This window comes from Euprymna scolopes, chromosome 6, assembly GCF_053919585.1.
Source record: "Euprymna scolopes isolate OS-2025 chromosome 6, ASM5391958v1, whole genome shotgun sequence".
NCBI classification, from domain to species: Eukaryota; Metazoa; Mollusca; class Cephalopoda; order Sepiida; family Sepiolidae; genus Euprymna; species Euprymna scolopes.
The window spans coordinates 90,834,516-90,851,564 of NC_136487.1; the positions used below are offsets into that span (position 1 = coordinate 90,834,516).

At 30.0% G+C, this 17,049-nt stretch overlaps 1 protein-coding gene across 5 annotated transcripts in view; it reads right to left on the reverse strand.

The window, feature by feature from the left end:
- The window catches only part of LOC145277777 (uncharacterized), a 41,784-nt gene extending 25,005 nt beyond the window's left edge, over positions 1 to 16,779 (reverse strand). Inside the window, exon 1 of one of the 5 annotated variants that reach the window (XM_080129526.1) lies at positions 16,040 to 16,779. The gene's annotated coding sequence lies outside the window, so the exon portion shown is untranslated. Of the gene's footprint in view, positions 1 to 13,445; positions 13,585 to 13,648; positions 13,861 to 14,624; positions 14,924 to 15,795; positions 15,968 to 16,039 lie in introns of those variants that run through there. The other 4 variants (XM_080129527.1, XM_080129531.1, XM_080129529.1 and 1 more) reach the window with 4 other exon arrangements.
- Positions 16,780 to 17,049: the final 270 nt, after the last annotated feature.

Genomic DNA, 17,049 nt, shown 5'->3' on the forward strand with positions numbered 1-17,049 from the left:
GATTCAATTTAAATTAAATTTTTATACCTTACTTTATAAAATTTATAAAAGTTCACTTTGAAGATAAATAAATTTCAAATTGAATCTTGTACCTTTATTTTTAAAGCTTATAGTAAAACATTTTGTTCAACACTTTTCATGCCTTGGATGAAATGCTTTTCTAACTTGTATCTTATCTTTTTAAGATTATATTTTAAAACTCTCCTTCTCTCTATTTCAGTTTGTATTTCTCCTCACACCACAACTCATTTTTTGCAACCTCCCTCTTTGTAATACAGGTCTGAATAATGAGAAAATCTGAATATTTTTTAACAAAAACTTTAAAATAACTTTTTTAGATTAAATTTTTTAAAACTTCTTTCAGAATAGAAAATCTTTAAAATTTAATAAGGAACATATTTCATATAGGTTTCACTAACAAATATTGAGTACATAACGAGAAAAATAGAGATGAAAATTTCAAAAGGACTGTATAACTGGTTACGGTCAATAGTAGTCCTCGCCAGCGAAAGTCTTTGTTATTGTTATTCTATTATTATTATTGTTGTTATTTAAAATATTTTGTATCCTGCTCTTTTGCGCGAGGACTAATATATATAATCATAGCCAAAGTGAATATTGAAATGCTCATATCTTTGGTTCTATGGGATGAAACTACATGAAAATTTGCAAGCTTTTTGAAGATTATAATACTATTCTATTTTATGAAAATTGGTAAAAAAGAACCTATATTTTCAAACCAATAAAATATGCCCAAATTTGCCTACATTTGTATATATAGTGTTCTGGCAAGCCAGCTGTAGTTTTGCTGATTTTTTTTTTTTTTTTTTTTACACAGTGATCACCACTTATCAAGGCCCGGAAGCCACTTAGGGATAAGGGTTATTGCAAGTACATTACGTTAGTGTGGAGATTTGATGAAGTGTTTACTTAAGGGAGCGGTTCATTAGGAATTTGTTAACGTTGGACTTGAACACATCCAAGTTGTAGTCCGGTGGGAAGCAGACAGACGGAACAGAGTTCCACAGGCGTGCAGTTCTAAGAAAGAAGCTTTGTTCATGGAATCCGCGTTTTGATTTAGGCACAGATAAAGAGTAGGGGAAACTTTTGACAGTGGATTCAGCTAGACGGGTGTTTTTCGTGAAAGATTGGCGAGGGGGGACCAGAGATTGGAGTTCAGACGAGCACCTGCCATGGAAATAACGATAAAACAAGGATAGGCTCGCAACGTCTCTTCTGTGGGAGAGAGGTTGCAGGGTAGAGAAAAGGCATTTGGGATGAATTTTGCTTAGGGTTTTTTTTTTTTTGCTTGGTTGTCTCCCCTGTGACCTTGCCAGGTAACTAATATACCACCTTTTTTGGCAATTTTATAAGTTCCAAATCTTACTGACTATTGATCAGAAATTACCAAATAAAAGCTCATTGAAAAAGGTGATGAACTGAATTGTGTAGTTGACTATGTGACATTTGCTCTTAGAGTCACACATTAAGGGGATCATGCATCATTCAGAGCCTATTTTAGGCACGTTTTTACAGCCATAAAATGTTTCAATCATAGTCATTGGTTTTTCTAGTTTTACATATGAATTATAAAATATTTGATATTTCCCCAAAACCTCTGGCCTGGATAGAGGAGAAACTAAAACTTGCTGCTATGGTTTCAAATAATCTGAAATAGCAGCAAGGAGAGACTTTTTTCAAATATTTCTCATATGTTATATCTCCCCTTTTAAGTTTTCATACATAAAGTAAAAAGGATTATTTGATACTAGAGATATTCATAAACATACCCTATTTTCAAAAGAGGGAGATAAAACATATGAGAAATATTTGGAATCAAGTCTCCCTTTGCTGTTATTTCAGATCATTTGAAACCATAGCAGCAAATTTTAGTCTCCCCTCTATCAAGGCCAGAGGTTTTGGGGAAGTGTGTGTGTGTGTGTGTGTGTGTGTGTGTGTGTGTGTGTGTGTGTGTGTGTGTCCACAGACAGGTATTTCTTCATCGAGGATTCATCAGTGTGGCTAGATAAAGTGAGTGCATCCATGCCAAAATCAGAAATCCAAACTAGTCTGATTCAAATGAAATCAGCAGTCAAGGACCATATCCACTGGGCTAACAAGCTCAAAACTGTACAAGAAATTATAGCACTATGTATAAACTGTTTACATATATATTTTACTACACGATCAGTAACAAAGAGGAAATGTATTCTTAAAAAAAAAAAATGGATTTAAACTAAGTGGCGACCATTATGTGTGCGTGTGTGCGTATGTTTGTGTGTGTGTGTGTGTGAAAAAAAGGTGTAAAAATAATATTTTTGCACGTATTATTCATTACATAGTTCAAACTATTCAAGGATTGTTAACATTTAACAACAGAACATATATAAATAGGGAATATCATGCTAAATTCCAGTGGCCAAGTTTTTATTCATTTTTGCCAAATCTAAAAAACTTTGATGCATTATGATAAACCATTTCGCACATAAGTGAATAAGCAATATTCTTATATCAATTCAGGATCATGTTTCATTCAAACTGCTCTTTAGAAATCTAAAGTTTGCCTAAAAATATATATATTGGAAGGCAGTAAACAGAACCCCCTTTCCACAAAACAAGCAACTTATACTAAATATCCAGTTCACACAAGGAAAACATAAATGTTTCAGTCCTATTCAGACAGCCATCTTTTCCTAATATTCTTTATAATATTACATAATGCAGTTCTCCATAACACCTTCTTTGTAGTCTACCACTGATTTATATGTGGCTAGATTAATCAAGTTTATCCACACTGAGAATCAAAACCTGAATAAATATAAATTATAGAAATAATTTATTCAGATTCGCAGAAGACTAGCTAAGAACTATCTATACAATGTTTTCCAACCTGCAAAGAAAAGTTCAATATCTTATTATTTAATAAGGTAGAGCTAGTATATTTGAAAAACCATTATCATTAAACATTTTCTAAAAAAATAATATCACAGACATAACATAAAAAAAGCATACAATCTAATGACAACAATAATACACATTTACTTTAGGGGGGAAGTGACATAACATGATATATAACTTGTATCAAAGCACATTTTACTAGAAACAATTTCTGCAGCACTTATTTCAAAAGTGTAATAATTATTAAGTGGATGTTAACAGCCCCCCCCCCTTCCCCAAATAAATGATCAGATAAGTTTAAATCAGCTTCAATTATGGTCAATATTTAATTTCAACAAATCTGTATACTAAATGTTTGGTGAAAACACATGAATACCATGCAAGACCTAACAGCATGTTACATATCTACAACCTGGCAAATAATTAAATAATCAAATTAATGCTATAATATATATTAGGATAACTTTATTACTAGTTAATTTCAGATAACATTATTGCTTTTTAAGATGGACAGAATATGACACAAAAATAATATATACCAATATAAACAAATACATTAATAACTGGTCTTGAATATATTTTGGTTCAAGTTATAAAAATATATTAATAAAAAATACTGGGTCAATCTAGCTTTAAAAAACACAATATATATAATAACATGGTGATTGTTTTTATTCATAACTCTGAAAACATGAGATATCTCACAATCACAATAGAAGTCTGGTTACAATTCTGCAGAAATCATTTACTTGACAATTATACTTAAATAATTAATCACATCAGCCTTTATTTAAGCAACTCTTAGATAAGTCCTATTTTCTCCCCAGTCTCAGATGGTGGCGGCTTCCTTCAGTCTTGACAGACTATGGATATACACTATAAGGTTGTCTGCGCATGAAATTTTTGTGGCAAGACTTGCGCCATCTCCAACCACACCTCTCCTGAGTCGACATTGTTGAATATCAGTGGCAAGTTGATGTTCAGGACGACTGGAAACAATGCCAAGATAAGCAGAGAGCACATACAGCGCCTAGAATTCCCAAATATTCACCCATTTGGTACTAGCGAGACTCAATGTTGCTTAACTTTGGCGATCTGACAAGAACTGGTGTCAACATGATTATACCGTATACTCAATAAAAACAAAATATGACCATATTATTACTAGCAAATTAATATACCACACACAAGTGACCTCCAGTTTTTCCTTTTCTCAGATTAATACCAATGAAGAATACAAGGCATTTGAAATATCGAAGAATAAAAAATTATTAAAGTAACAACATTGTTTTATGCTTCATACACAAACCAACATTTTCAATGTGCGTACATGCGTGTGTATGCTATGCTAACTATCCTGACCCAGCATTGACCAAGAGTAGTTATACTTTGATTATTATTTTGGATTTAATTTTAACATCTGTTTTTTTTTTGTGCAAACCCCATGTCTCGGTATGAAAAAAAAAAATCAGAAACCAAGAAACTCCTGATCCAACACTTGAACCCCACATCACTAATTTTATTCCTATTGCTTTTTTTTACAAGTTTTAATTTTAAAATTATAAATAGAATAGAACGATGCTCAGAAGAATTTTAATACCGACTGAAAACTGCATTGACTGAAAATTTTAAGAAATAAATCTGCATTTGCAGTAAGAGAAGAAAATTGCTTACGAATGAAGTGAAATGCATTATGATGGAATAAAAAAATGTCTAGATTAATATTTTTTAAGTTATGATGTATGGTTATTTAAAACCATTTATAGACTGAATAACCTCAAAGAAAAATATTATTGGGGGGAGAGGGAACTGGTTTGACTGTAGATCCCATAATGGGAATGAAAAATTATAAAAGAAAATAACAAGTAAAAATGTATTTTACAAAATAAACTGATATTTTTATCAATTGAACGAAATGGTCTATGAAAAAGAAGATTGAATTTTTACTCAAAGTTGTTCTTCTGAATGGTAAAGAAATAAAGAAATTAGTGACAAAGTTATTGGTAAATTTAACTTAATTATTGTTTTGTGGGTAATGGAAATAAGAAAATAAAAAATAGAAGATGTAATGTGTGTGTGTGTGTGTGTGTTAGAGCAGTCAGATTAGTGAACTCAATATTGTGATATTCATGTGAGAGAAAAATGAATGCATAAAGTGTCTTGCAACTGCTGAAAGATATGTAGCTGACATGTTATGAGCCAACTTCTGACCCCTTGTTTACCATATTAGTCCTGAGTACACATATACAGATATGTAGTTTAATGTAATATAGATAAATATAACAGTATCTGTCATAATTGTCAAAATAATTTTGCGTAATATACACACAAAGTATGCATGAAAATAAGTAAGTTTGTTACTGAGTGAATGGCTCAAGATGTCGACAAGTAAAAAGTGTGATCAATGAAATGATGTTAGTACAAGTTTATTTCAAGATGAAAATAGGAAAGGAATTGTAACTGTCTAAATGTATGAGGAAATAGATATAGAAACACACAAACAACTGAACAAAAGAAATTAAATTTATTATAAGCATTGGAATCAAATTTCAATGCATGTGATAATGTAGTGTTAATTGGTGAGTGGGTGAAGCACCTCTTTCATGTAAATATCATGCTTATGTAATAAAATGAACAGTTTTTAATCAATCAAACCAGATGTAGAAAGCCAAGTTAATGGGTAATCACATCTATTGAGTATCCATTAAAAATTAGCAGTGTTTACCACCAAGTTTCTCTTATTAAAGAAATTAGATTGGATAAAATATGTAATTTATGAAACTGATTGGCATTTTGTTTTTCTAGAACACAGATTTAAAAATTCCTGAATAACAAGTTAAGCAGAATAAATTATTAATTTGTCTGAGGCATTACTATGAAACTCAAATCAATTTCATTTTATAGTATATATGTGTCATCTCGATAATAAAGTACTAATCTCATATGCTCATAGATAGATTGTATTCCATAAACTCAATATTTCATTCCGTTTTTGAGCAACATGCTACTATGACAATGTTTTTCAAAACAATGAAATGTAATTTGATTTTCTTCTTTCCAGAAAATAACTGGACCAGGTTTTATTCATTTTCAATGAACAAACATTTCTTTTAAAAGGGACTTAATTATGTATTTGCCCATATACACTTATTTTCCTTTGTTTAAAACAAAAAAACTGCATAGTTTAAATTTAAAAAAAAAACATACACTACAAATTACATGTAAATACTACACTTTGATCCTGAATTTATTAACTTTGAGAGAATTGTAAAAAATGCTGATAATCTTATAACCTAACAAAAGTGTAATGATTAAAAAAAACGAATCCTGTATACTATGAATATTGCATTGAAGTCTAAAAAAAAAAAAAAAAAAACATTTTAGAAAAAAATACTATTAATATATCCTTTGAATATAAACACAGTTTCTGTTTATTCATAAACAGCTTGGCTATTTTTATATATAAAAATTATTAAAGCAAAATAATTTTAAAACAATTTTTTTCCATTAATAGTACAATAATTAACTGTAATAATTTAATTTAAAAACATAAAAACAGCATATTGCATAAATAAATCAACTTACTTGAAATTAATAAATAAAAACAAATTGATTTACAAAATGCAGTCTAACAGTTCTTTATTATTATTGTAATGATTATTTTTTTCCACATCTCAATTCAGGTTTTATGACACAAAAAATTGTTCATCTAATATGTATTTAATGTTTGAAATTTAGATTGCTATAACATTGCATGTGACAAATCAATATTGGATTCTGCCTGATCAGTGAATTACAGAAATTTTCTGTTTGTGTTCTTATGTATATAAATAAAACATTAGATATATGCATGTGTATGTGTGAAAATATTTAACTAACAAACTTTCAAACTACTGAAACATTACTGGACATAACACTAAAATTAACAGGAAATAGTAATCATACATTAAAAATGGTTTATAACAAGTAAAATCTTTGAATGGATGAATATATAAGTACAGAAATATGTCGGCAAGTTGAAATGCAAAATGTTCATTTTAACTTGCTGACATATTTCTGTTACATTTGCATATGCAAAAATTCATTCTTGCTTGAAGTGGTTTAATGTTAAATCTTTCTGAACTATTTGTTGATAGCTCAAACAGTAGGGAACATGGCTGCAGCACTAAATGTTTTGGTTTTGATTCTAGCTGATGATACCCAAGTAATTTTTTTTAAACTTTTGAAATCAGTACCATATATTAGGTTCAATAGAGAATAGGCTATGTAATAATAAATACAAAATCTGCATGAATTAAAATATATTCAAGCATATTTTACAATCAGGCAAGTCAGGCAAACCTCACTAAGATTTCAACGATTACATACTATATCTGGTTGGATATTTCTTTCAGTAACATATTTTTCCATGTATTAAACATTTAATTTCATTGGATAATCAACAGAGATGATTAACCAATTCTTTCCTTTGTTACAAATGGAAAATGCATATGGTAATAACTGATTTATAAGTGCATCATCAGTCACAGTTCTGTTTCTCCTCTGATAAATAATAGAAATTTGAATCCATAAAACAAAACATTAGTACATTTCTGAACACATATTTAATAAATTTCATTGTCAAAAACTATTAAGTAAATATTGTTTCCATCTACTAAAATTATGAATACATGTAGAGATCAAAAGTTTCATAGTTTTACACATGAACAAGTATGCGTTAAGATTAATCAACCAAGTCCATTTATGACCTAAGTCAGTAATGATCCACTGAGTAACTGAGTAATGTAAGCCTAATAAGTATTTATTTACATGATTTTCTTTTGACCGGTTTCACAGACATTTTTAAGTGTTTTTTTGTTCATTGCTATACTGCAATATAAAGTGATCTCCCTTGCCATCAAAACTAGGCAATAGAAATTTTTAAAAAAATGACAAAAAATCCAATTTTCTTTAAAATTTAAAAATTAACTATACATTTCTAAAATTGGATTAAAGTTAAAGCTGGATTAGAAGCTACTAAACAGGATGAAGGGTGTTATATGAAATATAAGTTTGTTTAAGCACATACATATGAAATACTAAAATAAATGTTTCAGGTCTTACAAACATATGCATGCCATATAAAAATGCTAAACTTGGTTGAAAAATAGTATAAAAAGCATTAGTAAACATCAAAGATGAATAGTTGTTAATTTAATTGTTTAATTTATTCTAATATTAGGCTTAGGAAAAAGTATTAAACTGGGCTGCATAAAGTATTACAGATGTAATACAGTTTGCTGTCAATTGCTTTTTTACTTCAAGCAAGCTGGTTTATTTAATTTACTTTAGGTAAATTGTAAATGGCAAATGAATGAAATTTTATGAAAAAAAAAATCTCTCACACAACACCAAAAAGGTATGGCTAGTATGTGTGTGTGTGTGTGTGTGTGATGGGACAATTTCAATATTTTTACCTGATTCTGATACAATGATTGATTCTGCGTTAAATTCCCAATTTCATCAGATACAAATACTGATTCCGATTCTAAAATAGTCTGAAAAATAGAATTTTATTCTTTGGGGTAGCATGTAGGACACATTCTTATCTACTTTAAGATGTAAATATAATTTCTTTTTCATTTGATAAACTTAATATTTCCTCTTTTTCTAAAGGTTTGATAAACTCATTGAGATTTCCATCAATATTTTAATTTGTGTTATTTTCTTATTTGTGCAATTTTACCTGTGCCGTTTCTTTTTTTTTTTTTTTTTTTTCCTGGTGTCATTTTTAGCTAAATTCGTTATTATAGCTCAAGCATTTTAGTTTTACTGTTTTACCATCAGTATCAGCAATGGAAAATTAACTTAAAAAAAAAAAAAAATTTGAAAAGAATAATTTTGGGAATTGGAAATGAGGCTCGTATTTTTCCAATTCTAATTTCGATACACCAAAAAGTTTCCAATTCTCAATTCTGATTAATCATCCCAACACACATACATTCTAGAATATCATTTCCAGGATGGATAATGTTAATTCCTAAAACAGAGCTGTTTTGCATCATTTTTATATCTACTTACAAATATTAAAATCAAAATATAATGATAATAAATATGTCTAGAATCCTTATTATAATTTTTATCAAACCCATTACATGATTTGGATCCTAGAAAATATATCAAATTTAACGCTTAAGCTAAAAGGGTTTTAAGAAAAAACTGAAATTCAGAGAATCTTGCTTAATTGGTATTTAACAACTGTGGATTAAATTAAATGTAAATTTGGAATACTTTAACTTTAAAATGGGGGGGAGGGGCTGTGCCCATATTATACCTCCTAAAATTAATTTTAAATACTCCAAATAAATTTAAATTATGAGAATATTTATTAATTGGTGTGTAATATCTTTGTTAAAATTTCATAAAAATCAACGGTGTATATGGATAATTATATTTCTAAAATATGTGTATTTAGTACTATAAAAATATACTTATGGCATGTAAGCTACACAGAAACGTTTGTATTCGATTCCAGATCAAAATGTTTCTGCATAGCTTAATTGCCATAAGCATACTTTTATACAAGTACTAAGTTCTACATATATATTGAGCACTTAGACAAATACAGGAAATTTATATATCTATAAAAGTGAACGTGTCTGTGTGTGTGTCTGTGTACATTTCCCTACACAATAACTCTGTCAATTTTTAGTCTACAGACTCGAAATTTGATATACAGGGTACTGAGATTTGGGAAAATCAATGTGATCGGTTTTTGGCCCAAAATTTGGCGATTAATGGGTCAAAGTTCAACAATTTGACCTTTGAGAACTCTACCAAACTCCCCCAACAATTTTGGGTCTACGCGCTTGAAATTTTAGATATAGGTTCCTTGGACATGGATCTAACTTAATAACTTGATTTGAACCCAAAACAATAAATTTTAAGGGGTCAAAGTTTAAAAAAATTGACCTCTACGGTCTCTTCCAAATTACTCAGACAATTTCTGGTCTAAATATTTGATACTTTACATAAAGGGTATTCAGAGATAGGGCAAGCTTTTTCATCAGTTTGGGTCGAACATTTTTAGTTACCAATATATAAATGTATGTATGTATGTCTGTTTGCATGTCTGCCTTAAACTTTCAATAGAGGTGACGGATTTTACCAAGATCAGTATCGTTTTAAAGTTCGACCTTTCATACGACAAATATCGAAAAATTGGCTAAAAACATTAATATCTTCCCCTTCAACTAGGCACTTTTCTACAGGGGGGGGGGGGTCACTTTTTTCACCAATATTTTTGAAAGTTATACTTTCCTTTAGATTGCCTAGCCTTAATTTTTAAAAAATGTCGCTTCCGGTTTGGCGGTGGTCGTAACAGCATAAACGTTAGGTTTTACCCCCTTCTTTTCCTCCATTGCGGTACGGGTTCGAGCCTGCCTTCCTACTACCATTTCTTTTTTTTTTTTTGCTCAACATACACATCCAAACACCCGGGCAACGTCGGGCTGAAATGCTAGTATATATTATATACAAGTATACTGAGCTTCAGTCTATGGTGTCCCCCTCGCCAAACTTTCACAAGAAACACTCGTCTAGCTGGAAACACTATAAAAAATTCCCCCCACTCGTTATCTGTGCCTAAACCTAAACATAGATTCCATGAACAAAGCTCCTTTCTTAGAACTGCACGCCTGTGGAATTGTCTTTCGTTTTCCTGCTTTCCAGTTGGCTACAATATGGTTGCCTTCAAGTCTAACGTAAACAAGTTCTTGATGAGCCGTCCCACTTGTTAACAAATTTACTGAATTTCCATTACTAACGATTACCATATTGTCCAATTTTTACTGTACGCTCTTTAACCCTTATCCTCAAGTAGTTTCTTGGTCTTGATAAGTGGTGATGCCTATGTAAAAAAAAAAGTAATGGCTCTTATTCCTCTTTTTGTAATCCTTATTAACTTGATAATGTAATAAACTTTCTATGTAACTTTATGCTTTCACTCCTTAACTTATCATCTCTCTCTCTCTCTCTCTCTATCTATATATATATATAATGAAAAGTTGTCCAATAATTGTAATTTTCGTTGTACCACAAGAAGATCAGGAAAACAATTTTTTAACAAAAATGAATGGTACAGAGGCCACTAATTTGTATGCAAGGACAAATATTGTTGATAGTGCATTTTTCGGAGCATAATCATAGCAAAATAATGATTATGTCATACACTGGCATTCTGCTTAGTTATGAAATATATATATAAGAACTAAAAAAGAATATTTTCTTTATAAAGTAAACCCATCAAGATAGTAGAAGCTATGTGTGTGTGTTATAACCTGACTATCACTTTTTCCATAAAATAGGCATTTGTATGGAAATGTTCATTACATGCCTACACTGATTACATTTATATCCATATGCTCTATCTTAATATCTCAATAACACTGAGCACTTTCATTTAATAAGCAAGGCAAGTTACTGAAATATTACTTCCCTTTTTGTTTTCAGAATAAAATTTTAATTTAGTTCAACCAAAAATTTCTTTAACTTTAAACTAATATTTTTTTATGAAAATAACATGTTTTTTAACTTATTTTTCCATTTTTAGATATTAACATGTAACTTGTTTTATTTTAGCTTTAAAAAGTTAAATAATTTTATAATATTCTATATGTTTAAACATTCTATAACTACTTAACCAATTATAATTTTAATAATTATATTTGTTTGATAATAATGCAGAAACCCATGACCCAGGTCATCAGTCCATTTCAACTACTGCCATTCTTTTTAACCATACATTTTTCAATAAAAACTATGAACTGAAGAGGATGTTTGTTTGTTTTTTTTTGCTTGATGTAATAATTTGTGTAAGTTTTAGGATATTTCTTTTTAATTAAATTTTTTTTTTAATTACATGCAAAATACATTTTTCTTAATTATTTTGTAGAAAAAGGAAACCGTTTCTGTTATAAAAGGATGGTAAAAAATTTTTAAAGATTATTTAAGTAATTAAAATGAAAAAAAAATCAAATTTAAGTATTATTATTGTTATTAATTTTAAAATCAGAAATTGTCATATATGTAGAAATATGACATCTATGTGTTAACATAATAATCAGCTGTGGTATTTAAAATGCATTTTTAAAACTAAAATACAGATAGAAACGAGATATTATTGTCGAACAAAACAATACTGGGCATTCAGTTAAACAGTTTTAAAAAAACGCACAAAATAAAGAAAATACTATGCAAGTGCAATAATTCCTTTACGGAAAAATTAAAAGTTTAACAGGGGGGGAAAAATCAACTGACCCAAAAATCAAGGACAATAATGGTGCATCGTAGATCTACTACTTTTAAAACTGATACATCTTTGCCTTTTTTTTTTTATTGTTATGTAGATATAAAGCCGAAAGCAAAGATGGGGAGGTTTAAACCAATAACATCAAGATGAAGTATATTCAAACATTTCTACTACGACAGTTTTAAATTTACAACCCGATCAAGAAATCAACGTTTTTTGACACTTTGCCAGAAATAAAAATAAAAAAATTCAAGGCGACAACAATGTCTTCGGCAAAATCCCTCACAGAAAATATAATGACCCTTTCCTCTCACTCTCCATGCTTTTTAAAAAGAAAAATAGTCAATTGCATAACTGGATATCATCGTCATCATCACAATGTAAAAAAATAAAAATAAAATAAATATCAAAACAGGAATATAAAACAGAGGGGATGTGTGCGAGAAACTCTAAATGGACATTGTGTCTGTTAAGTAATATTATTAATTTATTTAGCCTACCTGTAATTAAGATTTTAGTTCTGAAAGTACCTGATAAAAAATGGTCGATATAATTCAAGTTTTCTTCAGAAAAGTATTTCTTTGATTTCAGTTCCAAGAGGCGAAGAACAAAAGCTAAACTACTTACAAAATGTTTTTTTTTTAATTAAAACTATGTCTTTATCCCGTCTACATATCTTTCTTTATCTATATTCTTATCTAAAGAAACTATATATATATATAAGATATAGATATGATAATCAATATCATTAGTGACACTTACAGATACGCGTGTGCGATATATATATATATATATATATATATATATACATATATATATATATATATTTGTTTTAAGTTAGATTAAAAACAATGTTTTAGCAAATGAACTTAAAATAATAAAAATATAAGAAATCGAAAATAATTACTTCTTTTTAAAAAAAGAAAAATGGTTTCATTCCAGTAGTCAATAAAATAAAAAACTTCCCCTCACACCCACCACCCAAATCGAAATATGATTGCAATCTCCATTGCATCCGATCGTATATACAATATCACTTTCTTTTTAAAACGTTTTTTACGCAACCCAAATGGATATCATTATAATTATTACAAGAACATAAAAACAATTGGTTTAATATTATTATTAATAATTAATTTTAAAAATGGGGGGGGGGTCGATTTATAACATATCTATCAAAACTTGACCTATAAACAATACATTTACAAAACAAAAAAAAAAAACATGTTAAAAATGCTTATAAAAAAGAATGGCGTACATTTTGGCGACTGCATCTTGAAAAAAAATGGTAACTGGAATAATCGACATGCCTTTGACAACAAACACACACACAAAAAATACTTGCGATTCCTTTCACTCCAAAGTGGTTCTTTGAATTTTTGTCTTATTTGTATATTTCTTATTTTGTTTAGTTTTTTTTTTTTTTTTTCTTATGTCAATCGAAAGCGTGCGGAAACTTACGAGGCTTTTTCTTTTTTAATTAAGGTGGGAAACATCGTTTCCGTATCTTCCCAGAGGATAAAATGAAACGATTATTAAAGATAGGAATAAAAATCGCCACCGCAATTCCATGTTTCTTTCTTTTTCTTCTTTTGACCGGCCCCTCCATACATGTCGATGTGAATGTCTGCCTTATTTCCGCTTATGGTTTAATTTTTTTCCCCTTTAGATTTAAAAAATAAAATAATTAAATAACAATATTATAAATTTTTGAAAAGCTTAAAATCTGAAAAACAAAACAAAAACCAACAACATAAAGTTTAATTTTTATTATTATTATCCCTAGGGGAATATTTAAAAGTTAAAAAAAAAAATGTTTTAATATATAATATATATATTACTTCTCCTACTACGATATCATAATTAATATCAATTATTAGTTGACCTGTTTTTTATTCTGCTTCTTCCCATTTTAATTTTCTTTCCTACTTGACAGTTTCCCTTTCTTTTTCACGTTTCATTTTTTCCTTTCATTCTTCGTGACATCTTTTTCCTTCACATTTCATTCTTTCTTAACATTTCTTTTTTCACATTTTTTCTTCGTGAAATTTCTCTTCACATTTCTTTCTCCTTCATAACATTTCTCCTCTTTCTTCACATTTTTCTTTCTTTCTTGTCATTTCTTTTCTTTCTCAGCTTCACATTTCACTCTTTCTTTCTTTCTTTCTTGTCATTTCTTCTCAACATTTCATTTTTTTCTTTATTTCTTCTTCACATTTAACTTAATTTTCTTCTTCACATTTTTTTTTACATCTTTTTTCTTCATAATTTGCTTTTTCCCTTCTTCATATTTCATTCACATCCACGTTCTTTCTTCACATCTCATTTTTCTCTTTCTTCACATTTCATGTTTTTTTAAAATTAATTTCATAATCATATATATATATATATATATATATATGCGGGTTTTTTTTTTAAATTTTTTCTTAAAATTTACCTCATCCTCCAAAGCGATCATTGTGGGTACAACGCATAAAAAATGGGGAGAATAAATCAGATTCCTTTATTATGCAAATAAAGCATATGGTTCGATTTCCCCCATTTCGACCACTTTCTCCTTTTTCCTCTCGATCCCCCGACATGAAGTTGATATAAAACGATTTCCTTCGTTTTCCTCTTCTTCAGCGCCTCGTGGTACACGGAAGCCAGCTCGTCTTACCTCCCCTGACCACAGCGGGGACAAGATTTATGTTGCCATTCTTTGGCCGCCGACCTGGAAAAATACGCACACACACATACTATATATATATATATATATATATATATATATATATATATATATATATATATATATATATATGTGTGTGTATGTTTACATATATGTACGTGTGTGCGTATTCCTTATCATCACCCAAGTTGCCACTCCATGCATTCGACAGGCCACTATGTCGCTCATTATTTGCAGCCCGCCTCGCACCATAGACTTCTACATAACAGTCACTGTGAACACAATAAAAACTAAAAACACGTGCCAGTATAGAGTGAAAACACGCACCCTAATACAATACTGCGATAGAGATTTGGTATTTTGAGTCAACCCCGCTAGAGTAAAAATCACGCTACTACTAAAAATTTAAATAATAATATGAAGAAAACACTTGATACAATAAGATCTATATCTTTTACCAATATATCTATGTGTGGTGGTGTGTGCATGTGTGTGTGTGGGGGGGGGGATCTGCTTTACTTACTAAGCGGACGTCGTAGCACAAATAACCAGTGCGATGATGATGATGATGATGATAATAATAACGATGAGAATGATAATAGTGGCATTGCCCGTGGGAAGAATGAAATTTGAAAGGTCCGCAAGGGCGCAAGACGGGCTTTGTCAATGATTTTTTATGGTCAATACAAACTCCAAAGATTGTTTTGTTTTGTTTGTTTGTTTGTTTTTCCTTCTTTTTTTTTCTTGTAAATTCAAATTAAACTGCACGATCTCTTCAATTTCGTCGGAATAATAAATACAATTAAAAATTGTTAAAAACAACAACAAAAACAAATACAAGCCAAAAAAAGGAATAAATAAAACAATATTATTATTGAACTTAAAAAATGCACTATAAATTTTAAAAATATTAAATTTAAAAAACGCATTTAACACTCACTATTAAGTTATCAACAAACAGAATAAATTGAAATTCATCGTGACGTGAGGGTAATTCTCTTTCTTTTACTTTTCTTTTTTTTTTTTTACCCCCCGTAGATTTGAAAACAACATAAATGACGCTAAAACATAAAGCCGACAAAGTGTGATCCTTGCGTAACGAGGTGTACACTGCGGACGGGAAGATGGATGATTGAACAAAACACACACAGAAAAAAAAAACAAAAAAAAACGCATCTATCTACCTGTCTGTCAACGCCTGTGTCTCCTCCTCGAAAGATCTCCCTTGGCAATGTGTCCTCTTCTATCGACTGGCAAACTCTTGCTGGAGCAGACATTTCACACGGGAGCTAACTGACATCTCAAGCCAGCCCCCACTGAATAAACTTATCTCCCCTTCTTACTAATTGTTCTCTCTCTATTTTTTTTTTTTTTTTTTTTTCCACTTCAAACCACAATGCACTCAAGCAGTGAGAATTATGAAAACACCCTTTTATGACATTGTTAAGATGCAGTGGGAGTGGTCAAATGTTGACTTAGACTGGCGTCTCTTTTTTATTGATACATAAAGACGAACTGCTTTGAGGATTCGAAATACGACTCGTTCTATCCTAACTTAAACTTTAGCTCTCAATTTGAGAGATTTCATAGTTACGATGTTCTTCTTTCTCTTGTTTATTTATTTATTTACTTTTTAGGTAGCACCTGTTTTGGTAAATTTGAAGATCATCATCACCTCCCACCGAATACTCCTCACTTGAAACAAGATTTTACTTTTTAGGCGATTAAGAGTGAACACCCTTAAAATCTTGACAGACAGAAGAAGAAAAACAATTATTCTAGAATTTAGTGTCGGGATCAGATTTGCTTATAAATTTAACGTAAAATGATACTCCATTTTCGGGCCATTCTAATTTTCTAGGGCAGTGTAGGAATAGGATATGCAGGGTGTGAGTCGGCATTCACCAGTACGCAGTTAGAATCTGTTGATATTAGAGATCATGGTTGCAGGTGCAGGGACATCGATAAGTCAAAAGTGGTAGCATGTCACTGGGACCGTTAAAGATAAATTTCACAAGATTTTCCGATTCACAGAAGGATCCCATCAAGTCACATCCATATCCATACAAATTTAAAAGGCGCGAACAACTTCGGAAAAATAACAACAATCGAATAAGAACGCTAGATTGCTGTACTGGTATAAAATAACAGTTATTAGCTTGTTTAAGAAAAAGTAATTCAGATTATTTCAACA